Source organism: Delphinus delphis, chromosome 1, assembly GCF_949987515.2.
Source record: "Delphinus delphis chromosome 1, mDelDel1.2, whole genome shotgun sequence".
Classification (NCBI taxonomy): Eukaryota; Metazoa; Chordata; class Mammalia; order Artiodactyla; family Delphinidae; genus Delphinus; species Delphinus delphis.
The window spans coordinates 175,535,800-175,545,782 of NC_082683.1; positions in this window are offsets into that span (position 1 = coordinate 175,535,800).

Consider the following 9,983-nt stretch of genomic DNA (forward strand, 5'->3'; position numbering starts at 1 on the left):
AATAATTTTGATCATCAGACAACTATTTTTAGGAAAAAAAAGTCAATAATTCACCCCCTACCGAAAATGTTAATAAAGTATCTCTGAACTTTGAGACATTTTTTCATCCAGAGAATGTAGAAAGAACCCAGAAACAGCATTAAACATAAAATCAGTAAAGCAGTGCTGTCCAATAAAAAAGATAATGTAATATAACATGCCACATAGGTAATTTTAAATCTTATAGCCACATTAAAATATGTAAAAAGAAACAAGTAAAATTAATTTTTTTGTTTGTTTGTTGCGGTACGCAGGCCTCTCACTGTTGTGGCCTCTCCCGCTGTGGAGCACAGGCTCCGGATGCGCAGGCTCAGCGGCCATGGCTCACGGGCCCAGCCGCTCTGCGGTACGCGGGACCCTCCCAGACCGGGGCACAAACCCGTGTCCCCTGCATCGGCAGGCGGTCTTTCAACCACTGCGCCACCAGGGAAGCCCAGTAAAATTAATTTAACAATATATTTTATATAACCCTGAATATTCAGAATGTTATCAACATGTGATCCATATAATAAATTATGAAAGAAATTTTATATGTACTTTTTTCTTATTAAGTGTTCAAAATCTGGTGTATGTTTTTCACTTATAGCACATCCAGGTCCACACCAGCCACCTTCCAAGTGCTCAGCAGCCACATGTGGCTACTGGCTCCCTTATTGCAAAGCATAACAGTAAAAGCTGAGTCTGAGATGACAGATTATAAACCAGAATAAATTTACACTTTGCCTTCTCTTTTTCCAGTCCCCAAAATATACTTTGTAGCCAGCAGTTCTCAAAATCCTTTACCACCTTGCTGCTTTGGATTAGGAAACCTGCCTTCTATTTGCTGAATAAAGGCAGTCCACTAGATTGTCTGAGATCAGATCCCACCTCCAACTCTTACTGGTTGTGTCACCAAGCAGGGACATATTATGGAACCTCTTAACCTCACTGCCTCTCAGCTATATAACAGCAAGGAACAGACCCCTTTAACAGGTCTTTCTGCTCTTTTGATTTTTTTCCAAATACATGGATGGATACATGTAAAATGCTTATAACAGTGCTAGCAAATGATATTTAATAGTAACATTATTTATTTAAGCATTAGCTACTAACACTACTTGGTATAATTTTCTAGACATGATGGAGATCAGTAAATATTGTAGACTGGAGGACCACTAGAAAATCCTGACTTGAAAGAACTAGTTTCTTAAGGGAACTGACTCCTTTGCACAGAATTAGAATTAGAATTAGAATTAGGATTAGGATGTTGCTTTCACACATTCAACAATATTCAGCCCGGTACCCACTGAGCAGCAAACAAGATACATGGTCTCTGCCATCATGGGAATTCTGTTGCAGTAGATATCCCCTCTACAGTCTTCTAGCTTACATCTATCATAGGATGATTTTGTTTGCAAAGAGTCAAAAACCCCAATCAAGCTGGCTTGCAAAATATGGAAATTCAAAGATAGGATTGACCCCAGTCATTGTGCAATCCGGGCTCCTGCTGTGACTGGCCATTGTTTCTCTAGTCCTCCTCTATACTTCTGTTTTGTCAACAGATTGGTTTCCACCATGGTCACAAAAGGGAAGAACCTAGGGGCAGGACAGGAATAAAGACGAAGACTAGAGAATGGACTTGACACAGGGAGGGGGAAGGGTAAGCTGAGACCAACTGAAAGAGTGTCATGGACATATATACACTACCCAATGTAAAATAGATAGCTAGTGGGAAGCAGCCCCATAGCACAGGGAGATCAGCTCGGTGCTTTGTGACCACCTAGAAGTGTGGGATAAAGGAAGGTGGGAGGGAGACGCAAGAGGGAGGGGATATAGGGATATATGTATATGTATAGCTGATTCACTCTGTTATACAGCAGCAACTAACACAACAGTGTAAAGCAATTATACCTCAATAAAGATGTTTAAAAAAAAAAAAAAAAGGGTTGCCACTGGTGAGAGGAGTGATGGAGACAAGAGATCGCTCCTCCAAGTACAGTGAAAAAGGTTTCTTAAGTCTCTTTGGGTCAACCTGTAGCAGTCCAGAGAAGAAATCATGCACAGATCGGCTTAAAGTTGGGCTTTTTTTTTTTTTTTTTTTGCGGTACGCGGGCCTCTCACTGTTGTGGCCTCTCCCGTTGCGGAACACAGGCTCCAGATGCGCAGGCTCAGCGGCCATGGCTCACGGGCCCAGCCGCTCCGCGGCATGTGGGATCCTCCCGGACCAGGGCACGAACCCGTGTCCCCTGCATCGGCAGGCGGACTCTCAACCACTGCGCCACCAGGGAAGCCCAAGGTTGGGCTTTTAAAGGATCCTTGGCAAAGCTGTGGAATCATCACCAGGATCCAATGCCACTCGGTCCAGGAGAGGGATCATGCCTAGGGTTGAGGTGGGTTGCTGAAGGAAAGTAGGGTTTTGTTAGTAAGGAGGAAATGAAACTGTGTGGGCGATCAACAATGTCTATCACACACTCTGCTAAAAAGGAACTGATATTTGTGTGATTGTTCTAAAGCCACTGCAGAGGCAGTCCATGACTCAATAGGGACTTGGGGAGAATACCAGAAATTGGGCCATCATAAAGTGAAATTTAGAACACACATGATTTTTATCCCGACTGCATGGACTATTGTCTTTATCAGTTCAAACATGACTGGAAAGCATTAAATGAGCAAATAAACATAAAACAAGGAATATATTTAGAAATTTGATTTGCAGCTCCACTGCTTACAACACTACTTTCCAGTGTATTGCCTGTTCTCTTGGAATTAGAGTTTTCCCTTTCCAACTCACCCTACATACTGAGTCAGATTACTTTTCATAAACACCAACTTTACCATATACTGTGTTTCATTCAGTTTCATTGCTCTCCTATTTCCAAAGTACCATAGGAAGAGCACTGGATTGGAAGTCAACAGAATGAGATTTCTGATCGTAACAGCATTAACCATTTAGTTACCTGTCTAGGTCACCCGTCACCTCTCAGCACCCCAGTCACTTCATCTTCTTTTTTTTTTTTAAGATTTTTGTTTTGATGTGGACCATATGTTTTTAAGTCTTTATTGAATTTGTTACAATACTGCTTCTGTTTTGGTTTTTTGGCCCCAAGGCATGTGGGATCTTAGTTCCCCGACTAGGGCTCGAACCCGCAACCCCTGCGTTGGAAGGCGAAGTCTTAACCACTGGACCGCCAGGGAAGTCCCTCCAGCCACTTCATGTTTAAGGGAGTTGATTGGATTGTGAAATCTCTTCTAACTCTAAAATCCTGCTTGGCTTTGCATCTTCTCTGCAATCTGCCTCTCCACTAACAACCTTAATTTTCCCCCAAACAATCTACCATAAAATCACTGCTTTAATCTCTCTGCTTGCCTCCTTAACCCCATTAACAAAGCCACCATCATTTCACTTGTGTTGACCTGCCTGAATAGGTTCCCTACTCCCTTTATCCTACCCATATCCCATAGATGCTTCAAGACTTAACTCACATTCCCATGGCACACCAATTTATTAATCTCTGCATCTAATCTCTCATTCAGCAAATACTTGTTGAGTGCATACTCTGTGCAAAGCACTGAGGACACCTCGTTGAAGAAGAGAGACAGGTTTCCTGCCCCTGGAACTTACATTCCACTGGGGTCAATAGATAATGAACAAGTAAACAAACAAGTTAATTCTAGATTATGGCAAATGCTTACCAAAAAAAAAAAATTAAGCTAAGTGGTGAGATAGGGAGAAAACTGGGTGGTCTGGGAAGGCACACTTTAGCTGTGCAGTATTGTCAGATGTTCCGTGAATTTGTATTCACCAACTGAGGAACTAAACAAAAGCCTGGTTCTGCTTTGCAATAACAAATCCTCTTTGAATAAACTAGACATAAAACTTGTTTTAGCTAAGCCATAGCTTTCTATTAATTCCAAAATAATTTTTATCCGTAAGAAAAAGAATGTTTTCACCAACATATTACATTCAGTGTTTTTATATTCTAAAATATAACAACCCCTTGAGGTATTTCTCAAATCAGTAAAGATACCTGGTTTAATCTAAAGTTTTTGCTACTGTTATTAGTTTGATACTCCAGGCTAATGTTTCTAGAGAGCTCCTGACCTTCTGATTATTTGTTATGGTTTATTTCCTCAGGTAGCAACCTGCTTCTCTTCCTAGTATACTATCATGTTACTGACTTTATCACATACTTTATTCCCTGGGATAAAAACCTGTCACTATATATACTTTTTATGAAAGTTAGAAACCTCAACCATTCACATTACTGAGTTACTAAACCTCAGAGATTCTCCTCACAGCTCTACTCCTTAAATTTACAATGTGAAGACATCAATAAAACTGGAAAATAAAATAAAATAAAAATAAAATAGTGGAGAAAGAATTTGCATGAAGACAACCAACAACAATAGTATTCTAAGTAATTTACATGAAGACAGTATACCTTTGGGCAGGTCCTCACCACCTCTCACCTGGATTCTTCACTACAACTTTCTACTGAAAGTTCTCCCATCTCCAGCCTGGACATGCTCAGTTCATCCTAAGAAAGGAGTGGAAAGGTTGTGGAGCAGAAAGAATAATCAGATTCCAGTTGTCATCTTGATTCCACCACTGTAATTGTTGTTCAGTCTTTGGCTTAGTACTCAACCTCTCTCAGACTGTTTTCTTACTTGTAAATTGTACCAACCTCATACATGGTTTTAAGAAATCTAAGAAACACTGCATGCACTGTACTTACCACTGTGCAGGCACTTAGTAGCCACCCACGTTTATTAATTCCCTTTCCCTTCCTAAAAATCAAATGAGATCACTTCATTTCTTTACCTAGGAAGATCTGTTCACAACCCCATAGGACTTACATTCAGCTCCAAATCTACCGGCAGGCTCCTCTCATTCTGACTCAATTACTTTTCCAGCTTACTTTCATAGTTTTTTAAAATTATTCTCTTCACTCTCCACTAGGGCACCCTGGCCTGCCACCAAAGCAGACATCTCTACATCCCTTGAGAGGAAAAGCTTCTCCGGAGCTCCATGCCCTAGGCCTCAGCATGTATTGTTTTCTTGCCTGAAATGCCCTTCTTTCCTCCTTATGGACACTGAGATTTCCTTACTCCTTCTTGAAATCCTCGACAAAAATTTGCTTCCTTTAAAACTTCATGGACAAACCCCTAGGCAGAAAAAATACTTCTTTTTTCTGATCACACACATTATTTTGTTCACGCCTTCATTATAGCATTTTTTTTTTTTTTTCGGTACGCGGGCCTCTCACCTCTGTGGCCTCCCCCATTGCGGAGCACAGGCTCCAGACGCGCAGGCTCAGCGGCCATGGCTTACAGGCCCAGCCACTCCGCGGCATGTGGGATCTTCCCAGACCGGGGCACGAACCCGCGTCCCCTGCATCTGCAGGCGGACTCTCAACCACTGCGCCACCAGGGAAGCCCCATTATAGCATTTTTATTGAGGTAATATCTATCCCACAACATTAATCTCTTCCCTTGTGCACTTGCTTGTAGAAGCATTTCCCTGTCAATCAAAAGCATTCTCATTGCTTGGGCAAGACGTGGAACTGTTTCTCAGGAAGAAAGAGAACTCAACCTTGTTTGGTGTCCAGTTTGTTTCTTTGTTTATTATTATTTTTTAACACTTCACATATGATCTAGAGCAGAGGTTCTGAACCTGTCCACAGACCTTTTGGGGGTTTGTGCCCTTGGATAGGAGGGAATTACATCTTCATTTTCACTAACCCCAGGCTAAATTTAGCATTTCCTTCCATTGTGAATCTAGCAATAAACCACAACAGTAGTAGCGAGACATGAGACTCCGTCACAAATAGAAAGCACAGATATTTTTACGTCACATTACAGTTGTTGAAGATATTTTGAAATCTTATTTACAATCATTATTACTTCCAAATCTCAAGAGTCATTAGACCCGCCAGTAGATCTTGTTTAAAGTGTTCATGAAGAAGTACACGTATTACTCTATCATAGTTTAAGTAAATATTTTCTTTTGAGATATTGTAGATTCACATACAGTTGTAAGAAACAATACAGAGAGATCCTGTGTACTCTCTACTCATTTTCCCCCAATAGTAACATCTTGCAAAACTACAGTAAAATATCACGACTGGTATATTGACATGGATAGTTCAAGATATAGAATATATTTCCGTCACCACAAGGATTCCTTGCCTTGTCTTCTTTATAATCATACATACATTTCTCCCACCCCACCCTATCCTAAACCCCTGAAAACCACAACCTCCTATCCATTTCTGAAATTTTGTCGTTTCTAGAATGTCATACAAATGGAATCTTACAGTATGCAAACTTTAGGGACTGGCTTTCCCACCAGCGTCACACTATGGATATTCATCCAAGTTGGTGTGTGTATCAGTGAGTTATTCTTTTTATGCTGAGTCCTATTCCATAGTGTGAGTGTAGCATCATCTGTTTAACCATTTACCCGCCGAAATCCACCTGGATTGCCTCCAGTTTGGGCTCTTATAAACAAAACTGCTGCAAACATTCATGTACAGGTTGTTGCGTCAACTCACGTTTTCATTTCTCTGGGATAACAAGAGTGCAATTGCTGGGTTATACATGTTTAGTTTTGTAAGAAAACTGCCAAACTGTTTTTCAGTGGCTGTATCATTTCACATTTTCACCAGCAATGTATGTATGAATAATGTAGTTTTCTCCCATTCTCACAAACATTTTGAGTTAAAATAGTTTTTTATTTTAGCCAGCCTAGTAGGTGTGTAGTGATATTGATTAGGGTTTTAATTTGCATTTCCCTAAAGGCTAATGATGTTGAACATCTTTTCAAGAGCTTACTTGTCGGAATATCCTCTTCGGTGAAATGTCTGTTCATGTCTTTTTCCATATCATCTTTTGCCTTTTCTGTTTAGGTTATTTATTTTACTGTGAAAGCTGAAACAGAATGTCTAACATCTGACTTTTAATATCAAACCCTCTTTTACCACTTATGTTTTGAATTGGTTATGGGATGCCTACCTTACTTCCTCTTGCTTTTATAAGATAAGAACTAGAAGTAGGTCTAATGGTGGAAAGTGGTCTCAGTTTTCCTTCATCAGAGAATGTCTTGATTTCCCTTTCATTCCTGAAGGGCATTTGCACTGGATACAGAATTTTGTGTTCATGGTTCTTTTCTTTCAGCACTTAAAAAATGATATGCCTTCTAGCCTCCATGGTTTCTGATAAGTCTGCTGTCATTCAGATTGTTTTCCCCCTATAGGTAAGGTCATTTCTCTCACTACTTACAAGATTTTTTCCTTTTGTTTTATCCCCCCTTTTTTATTGAGTTAAATTAGTTACAGTATTATATTAGTTTCAGGTGTACAACATAGGATAATTTTGTACACTATGAAATAATCACCATAGTAAGACCACTTACCATCTGTTGCCATACAAAGTTGTTACAGTATTATTGACTACATTCTCTATGTGTACGTGACATCCTGTGATTTATTTATTTTATAACTGGAAGTTTGTAACTCTTAATCCCCTTCACCTGTTTCATCTGTCCCTCCCCTACCCCCACCTGGCAACCACCAGTTTGTTCTCTGTATCTATGAGTCTGTTTCTGTTTTGTTTGTTCCTTTGTTTTGTTTTTCAGTTTCCACATATAAGCGAAATACAATATTTGTTTTTCTCTGTCTGACATTTCACTTAGGATAAGGTCCATCCATGTTATCTCAAATGACAAGATTTCATTTTTTAATGGCTAAATGATATTCCATATATAATGAAATATGTATATATATACCACATCTTCTTTATCCATTCATCTATCAATGGACACTTAGGTTGCTTCCATATCTTAGCTATTGTTAAAATGCTGCAGTGAACATTGGGGTGCATATGGTTTTTGAATTACTGTTTTCTTTTTCTTTGCATAAATATCCCAAAGTGGAATAACTGGATCATATGGTAGTTCCATTTTTAGTTTTTTTAAGAAATCTCCATTTCAGTTTTAGAAGTTTGACTTTGATATGCTTTGATGTGTATTTCTACAGATTTATCCTTTTTGTGACCCACTCAGTTTCTTGAATATGTAGGTTTAGCTCTCTTGTCAAACTGGGAAGTTTTCAGCCATTTCCTTTCAGCCCCACCCTTTCTCCTCTCTTTTCAGGGCTCTGATGACACAGATGTTAGCTTTTTTATTACAGTCCCACAGGTACCTGAGGCTCTGTTTGTTTTTTTTGTTTGTTTGTTTGTTTTTCCTCAGTCTATTTTCTCTCTTTTTCTCAGATTAAGTAATTCCTATTTTATCTTCAAGTTCACTGTATTGTTGCCTCTGTCTTATCCACTCTGCTATTGGGCCCATTCGTTGACTGTTTTCATTTAGTTTATTGAATGTTTCAGTTCTAATTTTTCCATTTGGTTCTTCTTTATGGCCTCTATTTCTTTGCTGAAACTTTTTATTTTTCATGTGTTTTACATGTGCTCATAATTGCTTATTGAAGGGTTTTTATGATGGCTTTAAACTCTTTCTCAGGTCATTTTAACATCTCTGTCATCTCACTGTTGGTATCAGCTGGTTATCTTCTTTCACTGAGTTGAGATTTTTCCTGGTTCTTTGCATGACAAGTGATTTCATATTAAAATCTGGACATTTTAATTATTTTGTTATGAGACCCTGGATCTTATTTAAACCTTCTGTATTAGTTGCCTTCATATCTCCCTACTCCAGTAGGAGAAGATAGATGCTGCCTTATTATTTCCAGGATTAGAAGTCCAAGTTTCCCACTTGGCCTCTGTTGACACCTGAGGGGGGACAGATGCTCATTTTTACTGCTGGGGAGGGCTGAGAGTTTCAGCTCCTAACTAGATCTCCACTGAAACCTCGCTGGCTCAGAGTCTGACAAAGGTCGAAACCTAGCTCCCCATTCAGACTTTGCTGGCATGGGCACGGGTATGGCCACAGATTTGTGCGTGCATGTGTGTGTGTGTGTGTGTGTGCGTGCGCGTGTTTGGTGTTTGGCTGGAATAGAGTACTTATTGTTTAAAAGTTTTCTGTCTTGTTAGGCTGAATCCTTCCCTGGTCCTTTGGCTAAAGAAAGAAGGCTTTTGTTGAGACTTTCCTGTCTGCCTGCCTTGACATTTCTGGGTTACCAGCTTTTTCAGCTCCAGATCCGGGATATGTGAAGCAAAAAGACAATCTAGGAAACTCATCATATTATTATTCTTTGGGCCCTAAAGTCTCCAGCTGGTCTTCTTATTCTCTTCACTTTTCAGAGTCTTTTTATGATTGTTTCATATATAATATGCAGGGATTTTAGTTGTATTTAGTGGGAGGAATAGGGGAAAGAATATCTATTCCAACTTCCAGGAAGTGGAAGTCTCCTCTATTACTGTTTTTTAAGGTATTTTGATGACTATATTTCAATATAATTGGTTTCCTTTGCAATCCTGTATGTTTTATTTTTGGATTTATAAGCAATATTCTGAGAATCACCAGCCAGCCATAGAGGTCCACAGCACAGAAACACCACTTTAGAGAAAAATTTTAAAAGGAGAACCTAAGGAGGCAGCACAGAATTATTTCCAAGATATGCAGTTGGCCCAGCTCCCTTCTTTAGAGCACACATTGGCTCTTCTAACTTCCGTACCTCCTCTCTGACCCCACGAGTGTTATGTGGAGAAGAGAAACTACAACAAGAACTAGGATAATTACATGGAGAGGAGTAGGGAACTGCCCATCACCATGCAAGCTGTCGCTTAGCAGGTGACCCAAGCCGGCAGATCTTCCTCAGAACTCCAGAGAACACCGGCTGCCATCCTGGGAGAAGTGAAGTTAGCCATTCTCCCCATCACTTTGGGTGTAGGTTTTCCACAGGACAGCCCCTTCTTAACTGTGCTATATTGGAAATTCCCTTTTCAGTGACCTAGAATACTCACAGGCATGCCTCCCACCTGAAGGAGATGGCAGTCTTGGTCACCCT